Genomic DNA, 23,777 nt, shown 5'->3' on the forward strand with positions numbered 1-23,777 from the left:
ATTATTATTATTATTTTTAATTCTAAAACACATTTCATTCAAATCATGCCAGTTATGGCATAAAATGACAGCATCCTTGAAAAGACTGTTTTGTACAGAAGAATTTGTGAATCGTCCAGAAGAAAGGAGATTTCTGCTGAATATATAATACTTTAACAGGAAATCTATGTCTCTTCTAAGAAACAGAATATCAAATTAGCAAAGACAGTGCAGCTCAGCAATTAAGTTAAGCAAGCAATGAACCTGGTATAAGTGGACTGAAGATTTCACCTCCTAAGAAACCTCCATGTCTGTCATAAGACAAGTGATAGCATGCATGACTCTTTCTGACTGCTACGTGACTGACTTGGTGCAGTGATAGGGCAGATATGTAGGCCTGTTCTTGATGTTAAGTCAAACTGGGCAGTATTTCAAGGGAAGATGCTGGAAACACCTGTGCACATCTTGACTTTTATTTTCCAACATCAACTATCAGCAAGGATGGCAGTGTTGTGGCTCTGCATTCATATTCAGGATACAGCATCAAAAAATACAGACGGGTGAATTTCTCAACTGATCCTTTTGTTAAAGTAACTATTACAAATAAAGGACATTAGCATCTTAGCATTGGTATTCAGACAGATTGCACATTACCTTGTAACACACAGATGGTTTCATGGTTTCTGACGTTATATAAATAACAGGCTTTTGGTTTCAACATACAGTTTATGAAGAGACGCACCTTCCTTTTAAGTATTAATGAAGTGTTGTGCCCACCTAATGAAGTATGGTGTTCTTTTAAGTTCTCTGTGGACTTAGCTGGGACTTTGGCAAGCCAGTTAGTACAGGACTTTGCAATTCCTACCAACACCAGTTAGCTATGTTCTGGGAAGTTTTCACTGATGCCCCTGATTTTTGTGTCTCAGGCTTTCTTCCTTTAAATTGGATTGTATCTGCTTGAGAGATTTCGGGTGAGCTGGCAAAAAACAAATTGTCAAAAACAATTTTTCCTCAAGGGCATAATCCACTTTGATACATTTCAAAAAATATATTAAGTATTTCAGAACTGCCACTGACTGCTAATGCTTGTTTTTTTAAGCCACCAGTGTCAGAGTTCAGCTTGACATTCCTTGCTTTGAAATTACTTGCCTTGAAATATAAATGAATGTACTATTTAAGTATGTTAAAAGAAGAAAAATCTAAAGTCTTCTAGTTGTCTGAATAAAACATTTAAAATGACCCAATCCACAATATGAGTTAGTAAAAGAAGAGTTTTCATCTCAGAGATTCTGAAAAAGTTTTCCTTCCATTTTGTAACCAGAAATTGCTTTCGTTTATAAAATCCAGCAAAAACTTTTTCTTCCCAGTCCTACTACTCTTCTCCTACCCCTTTGTTAATCTTCTTTCATACAACCTGCAAAATATTGAGAACAGAGCCCATCTTTTACCATATATATACATAGTGCCTATTACAATCAAGCTCTAAGCAAATTAACGTTTGTGACCAACGTCACACAACCCAAGTGTATGCATACATCAACAGCAGGCCATTTTAAGCCTGAACAAAGTAAATATCTTCAAGAGGACTGTGTTATCCTTAGGGTGCAATGTTGCCTGCTACAATAATTCCCAAATTGTAATTTTCCTCATGTTACAGGAGCTCAAGAGCAGCAAGTTATGACAAGTCTAGATGCTAAAGCAGGAAGCCATCAGTTAGTACAGAAGGCTCCAGTCTTCCACCTAGGATGCGGTAGCACTTCAGTGCACTTGGGAGGCTTGAATGGCTATCTGGTTAGAGTACAAACAAACCAGAAAGTGGTGTTGCTTACTAATTTCTAGTCACTCAGGCCCAGCACTCTATAGGTACTGTAAAGCTCAAGTGCCTTTGCTGCGGTCAAGGTACTTCTGTACTTGAAGTAATTCTCTAGCTGGTAGAGTGACCCACTGTATGGTGTAACTGCAACTGGCAGGCAATTAAGGTACCAGCTAGCCCAGCACCCCAGAAAACTCAGTGATTTGATTGCTAGTATGCTGCTTCTTCTATGTACTTCATGTATATTATGCACCTCAATTGCAGCTGAGGACGAACCTCAAATAGTCTTTTCCTTATGTTTTCCAGCTAACCAATGCCTGCCTGAACTTTAAGTTCACAGCTTAGAAAAAATGGTCATTAAATTGTATTTGTTTATAGAAGATTTTCCTAAATGCTGAATGCTGCTAAATGCTCCTTCCTCCGAGTTTTTCCACTGAATTTTTTTTTTTTTTAAATAATCTTTCCTGCTCTGGTGTATTGAGCTCTGACAAAACAATAACTTCATGGAAAAATATCAAATGAGAATCATTTCCTTGTAATGAGCCAAGGGTACGGCTGTTTTCTTAACTTTCCATAGAGATAGAACTGAGCTCTTGGGTAAGAGCAAAAGCAATCACAACTGTCAGAAAAAAAAAAGAAAAAAAAAAAAGAATTTTTTCCTAACTGCTGTGTCAGTCTAATTCTATGCTAGAAAAGCATAAGTTTCTCAGTGCCAATAGCTAGCAAATGAAACCAAGTGAATTATTACTTAATGTCACTGGATTGCTGACATTACCTTTCTACAATATGTACTGGGTTTACGTGGCAAGGATTTGATAGCGGGGGAGCTGCAGGGGTGGCCTCTGTGAGCAGAGGCCAGCAGCTGCCCCATGCCAGATCACAGCCAGCTCCAAAGGGACCTGCTGCTGGCCAGAGCCGAGCCGTGAGCAATGCTGGTTGGGCCTCTGGGAGAGTGCACTGAAGAAAGGGAAAATCTGCTGTGCTACAGCATCTGGGAGAGAGGGGTGAGAACATGTGAGAGAAGCAACCCCACAAACACCAAGGTGTACAGAAGGTTTTTTTTCCATATTTTCTCCCTCTGTCTTTCTGAAGAGGGGAAGCGAGAAGAGCGGTACGGCTGCCTACTGGTGTTAAACTACCACACAACTACATAGAAAAGAGATCCCAATTCCAAAATGCTTATACAGCCAAGTACATGAATAAACATCTGGAAGACTAAGTCTGTAAAGCTCTGCAAAGTCTGTGCCTGCCCATAACCTGGGACTATGTAGCTAGATCACCCTGCCCTGCATGGAAGCCTATATGGTAAAATGGACTCGCTGTAGATCTACACATCAGAAAATGCACAGCTGAGTGAAGGCTGCACTAAGATGCGGTGAGAAGAGTTTTTCTAAAGACCAGAACACAGTTGTGATAGAGGCACTGTGCATGAGACTGCAGGCTACACAGACTGCCTCCAAGGCAATCAGAGCCTGTCAATAAATCCAATAGCCTGTGTGACGTCCCTATCCCTCCATCCCTACAGTCTGGTTTGGAGACACTTTGTATTCCCTGAATTGCCTCACTGCTTGAGGTACTCAGAGGCACAGAGTTAACAAAACTCAAATATGAGATCATGCAGCTCTGTATCTTTATGAAGAGAGGAAAGGGGGAAGGGAGAAGCAGAATGAAGAAAGGGCAGATAATGTTATTGCTTTACTGTGGGGCCTTCTGAAAGTTATTGATTTCCTCTCGTAGCTTTCTACTGAAATCACAGCATGGCTTTCTGCCTGACTGAGATGCATTTTTGTGTACACACCCTCCCTGGTGTCTCTATATTATCACGTTATCCTCACATGCCAATTCTCAGCATCTCTGTCACTACTCGAAGCTGACACATAGGTTTCCTTTATAAAAAAAAAAACAAAACATAAAATAAAGCTGCAACAATTTCCAGTCCAGCTTAAACTAAATCCACTGTTGCTGATTCTTATTCATAGTACCTTATTTCCAGCATCAAAATTCTCCTCCTTGTTTCTCTCTCTTTGAGGGAAAATTATGTTTGCTCAGAAGCTGCGCTAAAGCTCTAATTAACATGTACTGCACTGTGCAAAAAGCACACCAGCAAACAGGCCTGCTTTAAGCCTATTTTTTTAATCATATTACATTCAAGACATGCTCCCTCTGTTGCATAGGCACACAGTCAGTTTGGGCTTACCGCCTGCTTCAATTGCTGGCTGTTTCCCAAGTTTTCACTCCCTTCTGTCTTATTCTATAGCCATGGAGACAACAGATGAGCTATTTCCACCATCAAAAGAAGCTCCTTGCTGAGTCAAAAGAATGAGTCCTAGTTAGAGAGGAAAATACTCTTGACACAGGTGTGCAAGTGACATCATAATCACAGTCAGAATAGATGGCCTGCAAATTGCACAGCATTTGTAATTAATAGTGCTCTATAACAAAGACCACTCTGTGTGTGATTACAACCTAATAATGCTTCATAGCTGCATGAACAAAGCTTCATTTCACTGAGAAATGTAGATCAAATATTCACAGGAGTAATCTGTCCTACAGTCTAAGATCCCTGAGTCAGAGATTAAATTGTGGTTATTTAAATACCAATCAAATTAAATATGTTCTTAAGCACTTGTTTTCCACAGAAATTTTAGCCAGGCTAATGGTAGTTGCAACATGGAAACCTTTCTGCTGATCTCAAATCAGTACAGGGAGTGTTTGGTTTATATAATAACACAACAGCAATAATAAAAGAACATCTACTCACTGAAGGTGAATTTCAAATCCTATCAATGTTTTCACCACTCAGTTGGTTCATTTTTATCCTCCAATGACCCCCTTGGACTTCTGTTTTTTCTGTATACTGGTCCATTCAAGAGTTCCTGGGAAGCCATGTCTCTAATCACTTCATAGTCTGTCGCTCTCATTCTGTCCCTGAAACAGAACAAAAAACTGTTACAGTAAAGTCAGAAGTATAAATTTGTTATTTTTACCTAGAAGCGTACTTAAATAGACCATCCACTTTTCAGAAATTTCTACATCCCAACATGCATAGCTTACCTCCTCACTCACATACCCCACTCTCTCCCACTCAGTTGACCAGTACTGACCCATTTGGCTCTGAGTTTCATCCAGCTGGGTCCTGCCAGCACATGCTGGATGAGCGGTCCTTTTAGCTGGGCCATGGTGACACCAGGTATGGTTGCTGCATTTGACAGCAGTCTTCTGTAATTACTTTACAGCAGATTGATGAATGGTGCTTGAATTCTGCTCCATGACCAGTTCCAGACCTTTGGTTTGTCCCTGTTTTCTGTTCTCATACGTAGATTTTGAGACCATGTCCTGATTCCAGCCCCAGCCCTAACCATCCTGGCCTGGATCTCTCCTTGCAAACTCAGTTTATCCCATCCATTTATTCCCATTTACCATCTCAGGCAAGGTCAGTCTTGTCTTTTTTCTGCTAATATTGCAGGTTGTTCTGTCACCTTAGTTACTCTTTTTGCACTATCATTAATAGGAATAAGGAAAAGACTTCCCATTTGTGTATGAACACTTCCCAGGTGTTCAAGGCCAGGCTGGGTGGGGCTTTGGGCAACCTGGTCTAGTGGGAGGTGTCCCTGCCCATGGCAGAGGGTTAGAATTGGATGATCTTTAAGGTCCCTTCCAACCCAAACCATTCTGTGATTCTATGATTTACCATTCAAAATAGTTCCTATTTTCCAACAGAAAATCTGAATGTCAGGAAATTGATCCCTGATGATACTGATAACATAATCTTGCAATTCATGACAGTAACTTATAAGAATCTTGCAGAAGCAATGGCACATGTGTGCAAAAGAAATTGCAGATAAGTTTCTCATTGCCCCTAATTAAGATCATTGTTTGTTTTTTTTTTCCTTTCTTCAAACAAACGTGATCTTATCTTATTCAATTAAATAATTTATGGAAATAAAAGCAGCAAATCTTGCAGGTAAGAAATTGGAGCAGTTTATCCAAAATTAAAAAACATCTCCAAAATTAAAAAAAAAACACTAACTCTGACCCTTTAACGTTCTAATTACCATTGTTTTCCTGTAGGCTGTTAGGAAACAGCTAGCATCCCATTTCACATAATAATGACAGAAGAATTTCTCAAGACAACACACTATTATTGCATGAAGAAAGTCAATTTTGGATTTTAGAGATTCTTTCAAGTCTTGAAGGCATTAATTAATCTATAACTTAGAAATCACCAAATTTACTGAATATTTTCCATCAGGAATCTTCACCTCTATCTCCAGTGCTTTATGGGCTGTTGCCTGTTACACCTAATTTTAAAAAAGCCCCGTGAGTATGAGCAAAAATAAGATTGGAGCAGATGACATTTTGTATCACATGTTAGTTACCAAAACAATTTGCTTCTTTAGTAAAAAACAGCTTACAAATCAGTTAATGCTGTGATCATTTATCCTTGTCCTCTCTTTTTTAAAAAGTGAAATCAGCTTCCCTCCCATCTCATGAAAGCACGCTATCGCTATTAGAACTTCGCCCCTTCTCTCACAGCATTTAGCCTTCCCCATGTGCCAGCTCTGGATTAAACCTGACCCTTATTTCTGGAGTGAAAAAATGACTGAAGATTAACAACAGTCATGACAATCTTAGTCAAACATATTCCACACAGAATTCCACTCGCTCTGGAAGAGTTAAACCTGAAATTACTTTTTATAGTTGTTAATTTTCACTGCGAAATAGTCAAGTCATAAGAATTTGTATCCCATGGTAATTTATAAATTGCCTGATCTTATAGCATTAAGTTTATCGGAACAACTCCACACCTGCCCCCTTCCTCCCCAGAAACCCTCAGACTGCTGGTGCCAGAGTGCCTGCTAATGTCAGTTTTCAATACACCCACAGTTAATAAAACTGGGAAAATTTCAGTGTAAAGATGTTAGATATTTGCTCATTTCTGATTCAAATATTATTCTGATGAGGTCAGGGCCAAATTGTACAAGGACAGTAAAAGCTGCAGAATGATGATAGAAACATGCCCTGATATTTTAGAAAGAAAGAATAATAACAATTAGTAGTTGTACCACACAATGTCACAGTGCCCCTGAGCTCTCCACACAGCACATCTCTGGACTATGCCCCACGACGGTTATTCAACAATCCTTGACGTTGGTAGCACAACTGCATTATGTACTAGTCCTTCATCCTCGTTTAAAGACAGCTACTGGGAGAGCTGGACAATACTGGCGAACCCAAGCAAATAGAACTCAATGTGCAGCAGGCAATATTGTTCTGTTTATGAATCAAACAAATCCAACAACCTCCAAAAGCTCTTGGGGCTACCTGGCATTTTCCATGTCCCTGCAGGAGTGTCTGTCTTTCTCCTGCCCCTTTGGCAGTATAAGAATAACCTCACTGGAGCAACAGAAGTCATCTAGGTCTACATAAAGCCCTAGTAAAAATCTTCTTTGCACAGCTCATTGCGAGGAAAAAAAAAAGAAAAAGAAAAAAGAAAAAAAAACATGACAGGGATGGAAGAAAAAAAAATTTGGCTTATCTATACTAATTTTGGTGGTGTTCTGACAATTCCTGCCAGCCTAAATTTTGGCTAAAACAGTTTTATATAGTGGCACGAAGTTAAATGGAATATGTGGTGTCTGGCCACACTGAGGGATTAGTTTTGTCAGAATAAAGCCTCCTATTGCTGACTTAATGACTTGGCAAAAGCACTGTAAATAAAGGCAACACTGAATCCGCCAATTCCCAGCTTGTCAAGCTCCTCAACAACCAACAAACCACAAAAGTAATTATAGATAGTTAAAATGCAAAGGGCAGGAGACCATTTTCTAAAAGGCACAATTACTGTATCCCTAGAGGCTGGGTTTAAGTCTACACCCTGAATTAATTTCCATTCATTTCCATCTGAAATTTGTTTGGCTTTCCCAAGATGCATGTTTGAGGTATTTCCTATTTATCTGAGACTTTATCATGAAGGAACTTGCAGTACATATTTCAGTGACATGTTTAAGTCCCTCATTCCCATGAGGATTGGCAATAGTCAGCCTTCCGCGAGGCAGGCCTCTAATCAGCCCCAAATAGAGACCTTGTTTTCAGTATCTTAATTTATGTTTTTCAGAATCAATGGCGTTGCATTGTCTCCAAAAATTACTGCTCATTTGTAGAGATATGTCAAGAATCCGTGAATCTGTGGGCTGCAGGGCCTAAAGATGCTCCTGTGAACACCTAAACTTGTTTTCTGTATAAAAACATTAGGAATTTCACCAAGTGCCTACAAGTACTTGTATTCCTCAGCACATTTATTGAGTTTTGAAAAGAAAAAAAAATAACTAAAAAATCTACATAGAAACAAGTTTGAACCCAGCTACATATATGTTGTAGCAAAAGAAAATGAAATGTGTGAGCCTTTTTACGTTGCCTATGCAGCGGAAAGTGTTGAGTTTATGTGAGAGCTGGAGAGTGCCCTTGCTCTCAGGAAAGATCGACCAAAGGACAGGGAATGAGAAGAGACTATAACCATTTGAAAGTGACTAAAATTAAAGAATATAAATAGTTATCCATTTAATTGCTGTCCAGAAAGCCTACAATGGGAAACTCTAGTTTCCCCTCTGGATTTGCACGCATCTGTGCATCTATTCTGCCCCAGTGCTACTTCTGGCTGCTGTGTCCATGCAGTCCCCAACTAAAGGCACAGCTGCCACGCTCTACCTGCACTGCTCAGCCCCCTGAAAGCTGCTGACCAAGGGCATTCACACCATTTAACTTTACTTAATGGGGCAGTTAAATCCCACTCTGATACCTGACTTCCACATACAGTCACTAAAGAGAGGCAGATTCCTGAAATGGGTTGTCTGAATCACCCTCCAGAAGCTTCATTTTCCTCCAGGGAGCCCAGGTTCTCAGCAAATATTCTAAGAACATCCTTTACTGTTTCACATTTTTGGCTCTTAGGTAGAAAACGTATCATTCTTTCACAGTGGATAATTTATTCAGAGGCATTTTCCAAGTCAGAGGATCTTCTCTCAGCTTCAGCTGAGCTTCTTGGTAAATTTGCCCTACGCAGAACAGCAAATACAAGGAGGACAAAGCTGAGAAGTGTTCAGCTGCAACAGTAAAGAACTCTCTGGGGCTATCCAAACTCCTCCACCTCACTTGAACAAAAGAGAGTTTAAATTTATGGGGAGGAGGGAAGGGGTGTTTTTTTAAAACCTGGAAACAGATGATTCCTATCCGTCCTGTAGTTTCATCTATGACTTTCCCAGGACACAACAGCAGCCCCGACAGATGTTGATTTCGATGTTGGTTTGCACAGGTCCAGACCATTTCTACCATTTACTAACATGAATTTTGTGAGGTAGCTCAACAGGTTAGTAACCACAGCCATGCTGTTTTCACCTCCACACCCAGGGAACGCACACATGCATTCAAAGTGCCTCTAAACTATGATGGGATTACAGAATTTGAAATCTGCTGAGGCAGATTAAACATCTCCTACTAGAAAGACCTGAAAAAAATGCAGGGTATGCCCATGTATTGGCTAGAAGCTCTAAATTATTTTTTTTTTTTTTACAGACCCATAGTAATTTCCTTCAGACCTTAGAGTGTTAACATACTAATAATATCCATGCCTTTCTTAATTACCTTTCTCAGGTCTCAGCAAATGATAGACCTCTAGGGATCCATAGACCATAATCAGAAAATGATCCGTTAATGACTTTGTAAGGCCAGACCCTCAAAGCGGTGGCCCTCCAAAGAAGGACATACTTTAATAACATTGAATGTATTATGTAATAGTTGCCTATTCTTCTATCTTACATAACAGAAATAACAACTAATCTCTGTAATCCTTTGCAACTACATTTGTTTAAACTGCCACAAAACCTGCACAAAGCACATTGGGGAATTCTGGGTCAGCAGAATGGTGAATCCCAGGCTCAGTAATTACACACAGCTACAGTATGCAAAATATACCTGAAGGTAACATTTATTTTCATATGGCTTCCTCCACCGGGAGGGTTACAAAGTGCCTCATGCAGAGCTAATCATTCATAGTTCAAGCAACCAGCGAAGGCACTGAATGAACCCTCATTTCAAAAGGAAAGTAATGTAGACGTTAGTACTGGAAGTTTTAATGGTAATGCACACTAGAGAGAAATAGCACTTAGAAAAAATGTACTAATGATACTGTCTGCTCAATAGAGACATCAGAGCAATGATTTCTATTGCGCTTTTGATCCTGTACTCTGAAGGTGAAACTTTCAGTTCAGGAGCTGATGCACAAGTTTTTATGTGGCTCTCATTAGCTATAGTTTGAAACTTTCAGTGGTGGTGCACGTGATTTTGCTATACTCTATACAGAAGTAAATTTGAGGCAGATGGATCTTATTAAAAACAACAACAGCAGTCTAGAAAAACAATTCATGCACCACTCAGGAGTTTATTTGAACTTTCCCCTGAAGACTTACAAGTGTTTTCAACCCAAAAGTACACTTACCTAGAAAGTCACGTAAAGTATGTTGCAGACATGCAAATCCAGTTTGTAAAATCAGGTCAAGGCAGTTATTTTGGCCATATAACAGGCAAAATCCAAGGTAGTCTTCCAATGTTAGGACACTGACCTGTGAGAAAAACAAAGCCACTAGAATTCAAGACCACTTCTCAGGAGTGTGCACAGGAACAGATTTTCAGGTGATAATCCTCAACACCAGGTGCCCAACTCACAAGGCAATGGCCATCTTGTGATTTTAGCTAGCATGAAAAAAAATTTTCTGCATTTCAAGTCCTAGCCTTTCTTGCTGGGACTGTGATCTTTGAAAAACCTGGTCCTTAATGACTTACAAGTAATCCAAGCAATGTCGGCTACAGTCTGCAGCTGAAATGTGTATAAATTATACACAGAACAAACTCAAATGCCATCCGTGCTTCAAATGGTTTTTAAGAATGTATTTAGAGTTCTGTGAACAATTTGCAAAGTAAAATAGGCAAAGCATGTTTCAAAGTTCTTTGACTCCTGCACCATCTTTACCTCTACATTGTTTTCTCCAGAGATGGAGAACAGATGGACAGTGCAAGCACACATCTTTCAGCAGGGGCCTTTGCTTCCTCATTCATAGGGTTATATGAGCAACATAGGCTCTTCTTTGTTTTACAGAAACATCCTAAGCCCAAAGATCAGGACTGCTTAACTATTTTACAGTAAATGATGAGGAAGAAACACAGAAAAAATATGAGCTTATTGAATGATGCTGTTACTTGGCAAGATTCATCCATCAACCTGCCACTAGGGTGCCTGCTGAAGAGTAACACAAGACCCGCACATCAGCTGGTGGTTCTCAGTAACAGCAGGAGGAGCTTTAAGTTTACTTCTCCATGGAATAAGCCCCAAAGTATTTATACTTTCAGTGTGTACTTTCAAACCACTCTCTGGTCCCTTCCCCTCACACTGGAGACTGTGTGGGAGCAATCATGTACTTTATGGTCTGTTTCAGCACCAAAAGGCAGCTATCACCAGGGGCACTCACTCCTCCTTTAAACCAGCACAGTGGTTTCCCTCTTCATCTAGAGTTACACAGTTGTTCTAGCTCCAGTTGCATTAGCACAGATGGTAAGAGGGAGAGCAAGCGAGCGACATGACATGGAAGCTCTTTTGTAGCAGCTTTCAGCATTCACACCTATGCTGTTGCACCAGGAGCACTTGAACAGGGGAGTAACTTCACAAAGGTGCCACAGACTAGGCACGTGTATAATGAAGGGATTCTCACCATAGCTATTTCATTATGCAAGAGGCACTTTATTATGGGTTAGCTGCCATCACTCTCTCGGATAGACAGGAATGCAGAGGACCTCTGCTGTAATTGGTTTTCCTTTGCACTGATGAGTACCTGGCAGAGAAAATAAATACGAACTGTCCTCTGCCAAGGGGGTATCTGCCACCTACCATGAGTTCATAGCAGTAACATTTTTTAGAGAGATTCACAATTGTTACAATTGCCTTTTCTTCACGTCCATCAACCTGACTCTCTATTATGCTTAAACAAATATGGAAGGGGAAAGAGGATAACAAAAGAAGGGCAGTGGAGATTTTGAGTCAAAGGCTGAACCTTTTTCCCCCAGTCTTTTGAAGACTCTGTCTCCACTCAGAATACCAAATGTCTCTGCAAACATGACACACAAGCAGCACACGCATGCCATTTTGTGGGTGGCACACATGGATACGTGAAAAGTTTCAGCTCCATAAACAGGGATTGATATTAACACACACATACACACCAAGAAAAAAGAAAGGTCGTCTAAAGAGTACTTCCCAAAATTCACAGCAGCTAGAGGAAGCTTCAGTGGCTTTGCCGGCTATTCACACACCTGCAAAAGGCTTGTTTTCACAGCCCTTCTGTGAAAACCTGAATACCTTTTGCTCTGTGCTGCACATCATCTTACAGAGCTTCTACTGCTAAAAATAACACTTTTGCCTTTCCAAATTTTCAATTGGCTGAATTCTGACTTCCTAAAGGTCACTTCTCTTGGCAATTTTAACTCCATATAATACAGACAGAAATGGTACAGAATGCTTCAAGCCACCTGGCTCTGAAGTAACAGAAAGAACTTAATCATGGAGGTGGGAAAGGAAAACATTTTGTTGTAACACGCTCCTTACTTCTTGTTTGGAAGACTGTGGGATAACTCAAAGTTTTGACAATGCATCTGCATTTATATCTACTTGTGACGAGAGTTCCCATCAGCTCAAACTCTGCATTTTGCCTGACTGGAAACTCATTAATTATAATGTAGAAGCACTTTTTATATAATAGCAGTTCCTCTATAGAGAAACTTCATCCTTCCCCCGACCCTAAACAAGCCAACCAGCATATGTGCCTAAGTGGAGATAGGCACCTACAGAGCTCCGAGGCTATGTCCCCTAGCTGGTGAAAAGAAGAGAGTTAACTCCAAACAGAGACCTGGGATAGGTGCCCTAATTGTGCTCTGAAGGAGCCTCTCTCTCCCCATCCACTGCAGAGATAGCCAGAATAAGTAAAATGAATAATGAAGGAACAAAAGCATAAAGTCTCAATTCAAGAATTAATGTACTTATTTTAACTGAACTAGCTCAATCTCCCCTATGTACAGCCTGAATTATCTCCTTTAACACTGAAACAAAGGCAGAACAGAGTTACTGCTTTCTTCCTGGTAAACAGACAGGTGCACGCTGCTTGTTGGAGGAAAAGAGTCTCCTAATAGGATAATATAGTTTGGATTATATTAGTTATGGAAAAATTGAGACAAGAAAGCCACAAGGGCATAATTTTATCAGGAGACATGGGGCTGATTACTACAAAGTGCTGAGCATTTGCAGTTCCAGATGAAGTCACTGTGAGTTACACGTGCTTTACAAAATGACCCCTACTGTCCTTTTGAAAAAGGACAGAAGGTAGATTTTCCTACTACACATCATCAACTACACTGTTTCCTTCACTGAGTATTTTTAAATATAAATCTTTAAGATATGCAATCAATAATGCTAGCCATTCAAGCCTCTATGATGGCACAGAACAACAGTACAATTCTTCATAATCCATATACAGAATGTAGAAATTGTACAGCACTCCATGAACATGCACTGCTGCATATTCGTACAAAGCAACAGTACTGTGGAGACATTTCTCGAATGAAGATAGATTCTCTGACCAATGTAATGAAAAGAAAATTAGGACTAATGAAAAGATCAATCATACAAAATTCAAAGACTTTCAGGTATTTCTCAAATTAGAGATCAGAGGAAAAGTGCTTTGATGTTGCTAGGATTCTCCAGTGTGCCTAAGGGGCCAGCACACTGCTCCATAAACTTTAACAGGACCAGCTCTATATTCTTGGTTCTGACAATGGCACATGCTCACATCTAGGAGGCCTTCATGTTGGGCTAAACAAAGGAACACGCAATGCTAGCTGCACCAAACAGTGTGCTTTGAAACCTGTCCTATTACCCTATAGTGAAAATAAAAGTACTGCAGTATGAAGGAACAAGTTAAAAACTTGGAAATTGAGAGAACTCTTGAAAAACCTTTGCACCTGTGCCAAGGGAACATCTCTTGTTGTCTCATCCTCATCTCAAAAGGGATCCAAGTTTAGAATGCATTGAGTAGAGGCTCCATGAGAGCATTCACAACTGGTACTCTGAGACAGAGGAAACTCAAATTGTGCTCCCTCTGAAAAGTAAAACTAATGTGCTTAAGCATAAAAAATTAAAATAGCACAGTCTGCAGGACAAAACTGAAGTATATCAAGGAAACTCTAAAAGGAAATTTACCTCTTTACAACTCTGAACAACTCTAAATGGCAAGATTTTAAAAATTAACTGTCAATCCCATGCTTTCTCTGAAAGAGACATATGCCATTTCATGACACCTATGCAAATTCCTATGTATGTCTAACTAGCAGATCTCCAGCAATTGCAACACGCAATAGTTCGGTATTCTGGTGTGCATCTGTTCTGTTCAATGTTTTCAATAGCTGACTATATCTGAATTTTATTCCTATTTGCACTTGTCTCCTTGGTACCCTGCATGCCAAAGTCACCACTGAAATCTTGGCAGAGGCTAAATTTTAAGGTGGAGTAATTCATCAGTAATGCAACCCGTTAGAATTGCAGATAAACTGCTTAAATGCTAGGCGCATTTGTGCAAGTTGCATATAAGAAATTCTTGTCATTGATTTATCCTTTGCCAACCAGGAAAAAAAAAAAAAAAAAAGACAAAAAAAAACCACACAGGATTTCATGAAAAAACTACTTTCATTCCATTTGGCAACACAACACGTGCGTGTGAGAGTAAACTGTACTTTTACAGGCATTCTTCCTTACCCTGAAAGGGGAAGGAATACAGATCATTGGCATGGGGAATTTTTATTCATTACTTTATTTCTTGGCTTCACAAAAACATTAATTCATTGAATTCTTATAGTCATACTCACTGATGAAAGGGTATCACCCTTTACTGTACCATAAAGTGCTTCCTGCTGCCCTCCAAAGGCACTGCTCTAAATTAAAAGATGATTAGACTCTCTAAGGTGACTTTGTGAAACAGCAGTATGTGTTTACTTTCTCTGCCTTCTAAATCAACCTTGCTCAATTTAGAAGTAAAGAAAAGATGTTTTTCCTAATTGCTAGCCCTGAAAAATTCAAACAGTTTTCTGAGTCTCCAACTGAGTCTTTAAGGCTTGTGTATCAGTAACAATAAAGATGGGGAAATAGTTAATGATTCTCAATGACTATAGCAAATAGTTAATGATTCTGTGAGCTACCTGCAAGCAGAATAGACTCCAGCTCACTCATCCACAGCTGTGCTGAATCTGCAAGGCTGACTAATAAAAAGCAATAAAAGTTTATTTTTGTCACCAAAACGATCAGGCATAATTCAGAATGCGTAGATACTTCTGCCAGAAAGTGACTTATCTGCAGCTTAACTTCATACAGCAATAAACCAAAGTTTTTCCTTAAATGGCACCCATTACAGGGCACAAATGTCAGCATGGGCAGCAGCAACTCAGGAAATTCTCCCCAGGATGAGAGGCTGACTGGTTTTATTCTAATGGAGTTCAGCATCATCCCTAGTGGTTGGCTTCAGCCACAGTCAATGCAAATGGCTCCCTGTCCTTTGGAACGTTTTAAATTCCACTCCAGAAAAAAAGACTAACCTGCAACCCCAGCAGGCCCAAGAGGGAATCTGCATTCTTCCACGTGAAAAAACAGAGCTAAAGTCACACAGCACCGAGTCACCAGTTATTCTCCTACTGAGGGGCACAAGTTTTCAAACCTGCTCTTCTACCACCGAGGCTCAACACGTGGGCTGTCACAAAACTGGTCTTAAGAAAACTCAAGTGAAACTGCAAAGCTGAAAGTGCAGCATTGATTGGATTGCACTTCCAGACACTGTTAGCGATTGCTGGGGACTCAGCACTCACAGGAATTTTGGTAGCTGCCACTGCCCAGAACAAAACACCTCTAAATTACAACCATTTTCTATCTGCCCATCAGAAGTCACAGGATTACCTTTCCCATGACACCCCAGATCTACCTTTGTCCCACGCTGCTTCTAGAAGCAGGAGACAAGCTTTTCTTCACAGTTTAGACATAGCTGCTGGGCTAGCGTGCTGCTGAGTGGAAATTAAAACTCCACTAAATAGCCATTAAGTTGGGAACAATATAATTTAACAAATGAATATGACAACACTTATTCTACCTTTTTCTACAGCTCACTTGTATATCCCAACAAAAGGCACATGTTTCTTGCTCACACAAACTCTTCCACATTCAAATATACCCCAACCTGATTTCACACTGGTGCTTGCATCAGCTGGCTGACATATTTTGAGACTGGTTTACTTTAACCCAGCCTACAGGCAATACAATCCATATTTCCATGTGCCACATAAGTGGAAAAAGCATTTCCAAAAGAAATCTGCTCTTCTGTTTTTGTTGCTGATGTCTGAAACAAAGGAACATGTGGAATGAATCACATGGAACAAAATAAGGTAATTCAGCATTTTCTTTGTTTTGACGATTTTAACAAAATTCTCACACACTTTTTTTTTTTAATTTACCTGACATTCTACCCAATTTTAGAGAAGATAACCAAAATGAACTACTTACTATTATAACACCACTAATGGATTTCACATTGACTTCAGCCCAGACCTGCATATTCACTTCTCTATCTTCAGACAAGGAGATCTGTTTAACTTTATTCACCACCTTGAAAGGTATTCCTGCTGCCTCAGTTTTAGGATGCCAAAAGATGGTCTGTGTGAAGAGATTACTTCCCACGTGATCAAGGAAAGAAAAAAGTTCTCCTGAAGGGTAGTTCAGAGCATTCAGAGCAGGAGCTCTAAGTAGGCCCTCAGAGTACCCCCTCTGATAACGCTCTTTTCCCCCACTGAGTAATCAGAGAGAGTAGAAAGACTAAATTCTGTTGAACATGAGCCAGCAGCGTGCTTTGGCAGCCAGGAGGGCCAACCTTACCCTGGGGTGCCTCAGGCACGGCACTGCCAGCCAGTCAGGGGAAAGGACTGTCTCGCTGTGCTCTGTGCTGGTGCAGCCTCACCTCGAGCACTGTGTGCAGTTTTGGGCACCACAGTATAAGATATAAAACGGTTAGAGAATGTCCAAAGGAGGGCAACAAAGATGTATGAGGAGCGGCTGAGGTCCCTTGGTTTGTTCAGCCCAGAGCAGAGCAGGCCGAGGGGAGGCTTCATGGCGGCCTGCAGCTCCCTCACGAGGGGAGCAGAGGGACGGGCGCTGAGCTCTGCCCTCTGGGGACAGCGACAGGACCCGAGGGGACGGCATGGGGCTGGGACAGGGGAGGGTCAGGCTGGGGGTTAGGGAAATGTTCTGCACCCAGAGGGTGGTCGGGCACTGGGACAGGCTCCCCAGAGCAGTGGTCATGGCACCGAGCCTGCCGAGTTCAAGAAGCATTTGGACAATGCTCTCATATACATGATCTTATTTATTTATTTATTTTGGGTGGTCCTTTAGGGACCCAGGAGTTGGACTCGATGATCCTTGTGGGTCCCTTCCAACTCAGATATTCTATGATTCTTAGATGATGTCCCTTAAATTAGAATCATAGAATCATAGAATCATAGAATATCCTGAGTTGGAAGGGACCCTTAAGGATCATCAAGTCCAACTCTTGATACCGCACAGGTCTACCCAAAAGTTCAGACCATGGGAATAAGTGCACAGTCCAATCTCTTCTTAAATTCAGACAGGCTCGGTGCAGTGACCACTTCCCTGGGGAGCCTGTTCCAGTGTGCAACCACCTTCTCTGTGAAGAACCCCCTCCTGATGTCGAGCCTAAATTTCCCCTGCCTCAGCTTAACCCCGTTCCCGCGGGTCCTGTCACTGCTGTTAATGGAGAAAAGGTCTCCTGCCTCCCGACACCCCTTTACGAGGAAGTTGTAGACTGTGATGAGGTCTCCCCTCAGCCTCCTCTTCTCCAGGCTGAACAGGCCCAGTGACCTCAGCCGTTCCTCGTACGTCTTCCCCTCCAGGCCTTTCACCATCTTCGTAGCCCTCCTCTGTACACTCTCCAACAGTTTCATGTCCTTTTTATACTGTGGTGCCCAGAACTGCACACAGTACTCGAGGTGAGGCCGCACCAGCGCAGAGTAGAGCGGGACAATCACCTCCCTTGACCTACTAGCGATGCCGTGCTTGATGCACCCCAGGACACGGTTAGCCCTCCTGGCCGCCAGGGCACACTGCTGGCTCATATTCAAATTCAAATTAGGCAGTTTCAGTATCCTTTTACTGACAAAACAGAACATTTTGGTTGTTGAAGCTTTTCCTGATATTTCAGCCTTGAATTGAATCAAAACCAATCTATTTGCATAAAAAGCCCATTTGAACATAACTAGCAAGAAGTGCCAATTTGTCAGTCCTGGAGGTGAAGCAATTTTTATGAGCAGAACAGATCTCTCATGAGCAGAGGCAGTAGAAAACTGTCAGCACAGTCACACTTCCAGTGCACTTCATAAACCACTGGCATAGAAAGACCACCAAGTGATGGAAGACCACCTAAAGTGATATTGAATTCATTTCAATATCCTCTGAAACCCTGCTGTCTCCACTTAAAATCGTAAGACAGGTGTAAATATGTATTAGCACAGACTGCCATTTACTAATAACTGGAATAAACCCAGTGATATTTCCCATTGGATTTAACTGGCAATTAGCTTCACAGTGATTACAAGCTACATAACTTCTATTGCCACCCTGCAATGTATGGGACAAACTAGGACCTTATGGTGGAAACTTTTTGTAACTCATGTTAACTTCCTGGATTGTCACAGTGAAGAATTAATGCAGTAACTTCATGGGAAGATGTACCAGCCATTATGTACTGAACAATAGCTCATGCGGTTTCAGACTTGCGAATATGCTCATCCAGCAAAAGCAATTAAATACACGCTTAACTTTAAGTAGTGCCACTGGAACCTATTACATCTAAGAAGTAAGCAGCAATCATGAAGGAAAATGTTACTCATCCTTCTGAAACAGCATTTCTATAACTGAATGTATCTTGCAAGGCCATTTTTGAAAACCAAGGCACACAAGGACTGGACCTTACACACTTAAAACTTTCTCTCATGATGCACTATTGCAGTTCACAAACATTTTACCTAATGGCATGACCCAGCTAGAACCTTACATCTCAGATGCTACATTTTAGTCAAATGGAAAGCTGAAAACTTGAAGTCTGCCTTATTTATTTATTTGTGGCACCAGAATGACCTTTAGGCCAATGACCTGAACAACAAAGGGTTTTACTCTAGCCGAAGTTTTTATAGACCTCTTGCAGCCACCAACCTTCAGAGCCAAAATATATGGAAAAAAGTGTTATGATGAATGCTATATTCTTCTTCCTACAGAGGTAAGGGTTGTGACAATAAGCTCTAGATGATTTGCAAGGCTTCATCTTACTTTTGAAAAAAAAAAAAAACTGCTATTATTAAAATATCCAGGGCAAATACTTTAACTGAAGAGTAAACACTTTACAATATTTATTATTTTTCATCCTCACAGTGAATATGACCTATTATTTGAAAGTCTCCAAATGCCAATACTAATTGCAGACTTTAGACTGGATTTGTTTGATCCAATTCTGTTTTCTTCCACTACATTTAGTGGTTGAAAACCTCCTCTGGGTGAGTTTATCCAGAACAAATACACACCTTTTTTTTTTTTTCCTTCCTAACAGAAGTAGGACAAAAGTCATACCAGGGGAGTGGGTAGTTCAGAGGTTAAGTACCAAGAATCTGTTGGTTACAGATAACTTGGACCAGTGCTGAAAAGATTAGGTCCTAAAATTGAGGCAGCAGGTGTGTGTGTGTATATATATATATATATATGTGTGTGTGTGTATATATATATATATATGTATGTATATACACACGCACACACACTGAAGCTTGATCAAAAAAGTTAAGACAGATAGGCTTGCTTGCCTGGAGATATGAAGTGAGGTTTCCTGGCATTTAACTTCATGGATGCTCCTCCACATCCCCTCTTCCAAAAGCTGGGGCAGACTTTCTACTGCTCATTCATGCCCTTAGTGCAGGGCTCCTGGCTCCTCAGGCCAGCATGTGTGCTCTCAGCATTTTTCAGCATCTGATGCTCTCCTTCAGGCCTCTTCCCTACCTATACATACCAAAAGCAGCAGCTAGAGTTGCTTCTCTTCCTGTAGAAATGCCACACAGCATGAAATATCTCTAACTCTGGGCTCTACCTACCTGTTGCAAAACAATACTTTACCATAGCCACACTGTCAGGACAAATGATGTGCAGACCTTTCTAGCACCATCTTTGCTCTATGTTTTGCTCTAAGTGTTCTGACATTTCAGTGTTTCAGTCTTAAAGTCCTGGTTACCAAAATCATGTTAATGAATACCACGGTTTTAATTTAAAAAGGCATGTTTGCCTGGTTGCTGGGCAAAATTTGATGGAATACAAGGAACACACCCTGCTGGCTCAAAAGCCAATCAAAAAAGCAAAGCAATTTTTATGAGCTTAGAATCTGCAATCTTAGTGGTTGTTTTTTTGTTGTTTGGTTGGGTTTTGTTTGGTTTTTGCCAGGACAAGTATGGTAAAGTTTTCAGTCAAACATTAACCAGAAAAAGACAGTAAAAAACAAATAGTTTTTGTTATAACATAGCTGCTTAAATGATTAAAAAAAAAAAAAAAAAAGGAGGTTTCTCAGCTGCAAATATGGACTTTGTGGACAAAATGAAGAGACTTGCCATGCAGCAAATTACCCATTACCAAATATAAGCCACTGCCCCAGTTAAGGCAAAGGAAGAATTTCATTTTGAATTTCTCATTGCTGAAATTATTTGCCCAATATAAATATTATTTTAACTATTAGCTGGAGGGAAGTGTATGTATCTACGTATCTATGTGAAAGAGAAAGAAAACTGCCTCACTTTCATCCTGGATCCCATTTGCTTAAAACCCCACAGTTTCTGTAAACTGAAGTATGGAGTAAAAGAAACCTATTAATGACAACAAAATTAGTGGTAAGAAAAATACTTTGCACTTATGTCTCAGGTACATTCCTAATTCTGACTCTAGTTCATCTTAAAGCCCACCCACCAACACCCTTGGCTCTTCCTCATAGACCAACTCCAAGAAACAGTTCAGTTACACATCATCCTCTTCAGCTGTGGTTTGGTACAGCCATTGCCTTTTCTTATAGCACTGCCACAATAAATGCCAAGCATCTCTCACTTTTCTGTGAAAAAACTACTGTGCTGAAGAACTGGGGTGGGGACACGATATGAGGACATCTCATTTAAATAACGAATGAGAGAAGAGCATCATGATGGATGAGGCACTCAGTGGACCAGCTTCCCTAATAACACACCAACCCAAACCACACGATTTTTTTCCCCCCACGTAGCTCAGCTCATCACGTATAATTCTATCTTTTGATTCCTTTGAGAATGAACCACCGGGGGATATAAAGAGGGTGGTAAGCTGACATTTCTCTCATAGGAATTTTCTGATAATAGCAATTGTAGAGAATAGCCAGGGCCGTATAAAGTTTTTAGTCTGGGTTATATGAGGTAATAAAGTCAGCGATTTTTATGCACTGGATAGATCACACACCCAGCAGTAAGGTTTGGTGAGAACTGAGAGAATCAAAGATCATTCTTTTGGCAGCTGCTTGGACACAGATGAGTCAGGCCTACAGCGAGATGTCCACCTCGATGGCAAAATGACAACACACATGTCCTCACAGAACACATCCCTTCTACTCTGCACTGCCAAGACTCCCCCCTGGTGCCCCCCCCTGCATCCCAGTGACAGTCCTGAGCAATGTCAGCATCAACAGCAGTATGGAACAAAGGACAACTTTCTTGGTTTTCTGTTACAATTTCTAATGCATGCCAATCAAACTTATGTAGGTTCTACTGAGTTATAAATCAGGTCTGGAGCACTAACAGTCAGGTGCTACTACAGTGCCTTGATCTTGCAGGTAAGCATAGCCAGTTCGTGACCCTTGTGGCCCTCCCCATCTGGGCAGGCAACAGAAAAAAACCCTCTTTGAAAGAAAAACAGACAACTGCCTGATAACCAGCTCAGGATTTTGACTTACTAGGAATTACATGTACTACTAACCCAGATGACACAGGGCGACAACCTTAAAGGCAAGGGTGCTTAGAGCTACAGCTCCTCACATGTGGCAGACCTCATTTTCCACTCCTGGTACAGCACATCTCCGGGCTTTTTCCCACTCTCCCCCGCCTTTTATCACATTTTAAAAGGTACTGAGTCTCTTAATTAGTGTCGAAGAAACCATACAAACTAGCTGAAAGCAGCTTTTCTGCCACTGATCACTGACAAGCTATTAGGCCTGACATTTCCTTCAGCACAGTATTCCTTTGATTAATGCAGCTGCACAATTATTATTTTTTTTTTCAAAATTTGTATAATACTCTCCCATGACAGGAATTGATTTAGAAATACAAGGCAAAGACTAAGAAGAGGTGGACTTTCAGTACAGTAAAAAAAGGTATAATGAGGTTCACAGTCACAGCCAGGGAGGCTGTTATACTGGTTGTGAATCTTGGACAGTTTATTACTGACTAAGGTAATAGGATGGATCTCTTAAAAGGCAGAGGGGGCTTAGCAGCACTTTCCTGTGATGGGAGCCTGCTGCTAAAATGGTTTAGAGGACAGAAGCAGCTTTCACTCATGGCAGACCATGTGCAGCAATTCTTCTCATCAACTGGACTATGAGAAGGTGGTAACTGGTACGACAGATCCCTTATAGGAACCAAGACTCTCAGAAAGCACCAGGCATTGCTGCAAGAACACAGCATGCATCAGGCTCCCAGGCTGACATTTATCTAATGCATCCTCTAATTCCTCTCCCTTCCTATCTACTGCCAAGCTTCTTTGCTCCTGTTTTCCATCTCGCCATCCCACTCCGGTGGCAAATAAAACACTGATTGAATGCTAGGATCTTATAAGATCAGATCTCCCTCTTTTACTGAGAGCTAAACCATGTCTTCAAAAATAACTGCAGCACTCTCTAAACCAAACTTCACATCAACCCTTAGGAAACTGCCTCCATACAAACTATGTCCTTATGGGCCATATGTTCACAACCCTTTTTGTCCCACTGCTGCCCTTCCAACAGCAAGGCTGGAGGAAAACATCTGCCCTACGCGCTGCAGTCACACAGCTCACAAGGCATTCAAGATTCTGGCTCCTTTCTCTTCACAGCCAAGTTTGCTCCTTTCCTTTTCTTTTGCATGTCTGACTCCAGCTCAGCACAAAAAGGTATACAAAGGCTGCCTCTTCGACTGATCTGTTCAACAATCTCCCAGCTCTTCTTATGTGAGACTGCCAACTCTTCTTCAAAGGACTTGCACAGAAATAAAGCCCTTCATCATACTTTCAATCTGAATTATTAAAAATGTTGCTTTTTTTTTTTTTTTATCTATCTTGTTGTTCTCTGTTGAGTCAAGCGGCCTCCAGCTATCTTCTCCAAAGCTTGACATACACTCAAGCCTCCTTTGAGTGAAAAAGATTTTCTTGTCTTGATGCTTATATACACGAAATATAACAGAAACTTCACAGCAATTCTACACTTCGTGTTTTCAAGTCTGAATGAATTTGCAATATGAAAGACTCAACCAGAGGGTTTTGGTCTGGATTTTTATTTACAGCTTTTCTTTGGCGAGAAGCCACCACCCTCTCTTCATGTAATCATGGTCCCATCTCCAAAATCATCAGCTGGAGGATATGTTGGACTGAAAAAAGGGACACTTTGTTGTTTGTTGTATCTAAAGTTTCCTATATGGATCACGGTAAAACCCAAACTGTTTGATGACTCCACCTGAGGTACTTGAGGAAACAATCACACATGACCTTACAGTATGCGTCCACCTATGCCTGGGCTCTCCATTCCTCCCTTTCCTCAAAGGGAAT

The 23,777-nt window shown here is 40.8% G+C and overlaps 1 protein-coding gene across 3 annotated transcripts in view; it reads right to left on the minus strand.

Moving 5' to 3' along the window:
* Positions 1–23,777, minus strand: part of LOC310902580 (uncharacterized protein) — a 522,528-nt gene that overhangs the window by 447,508 nt on the left and 51,243 nt on the right. For 2 of the 3 annotated variants that reach the window (XR_014586805.1, XM_083844352.1), the window contains 3 exons: positions 10,287–10,410; positions 4,554–4,720; positions 3,990–4,118 (listed from right to left, as the gene is read on the minus strand). The gene's annotated coding sequence lies outside the window, so the exon portion shown is untranslated. Of the gene's footprint in view, positions 1–3,989; positions 4,119–4,553; positions 4,721–5,212; positions 5,551–10,286; positions 10,411–23,777 lie in introns of those variants that run through there. The other variant, XR_014586806.1, reaches the window with a different exon arrangement.

The sequence above is a fragment of the Anser anser genome (genome assembly GCF_964211835.1).
Source record: "Anser anser genome assembly, chromosome: 7".
NCBI lineage: Eukaryota > Metazoa > Chordata > Aves > Anseriformes > Anatidae > Anser > Anser anser.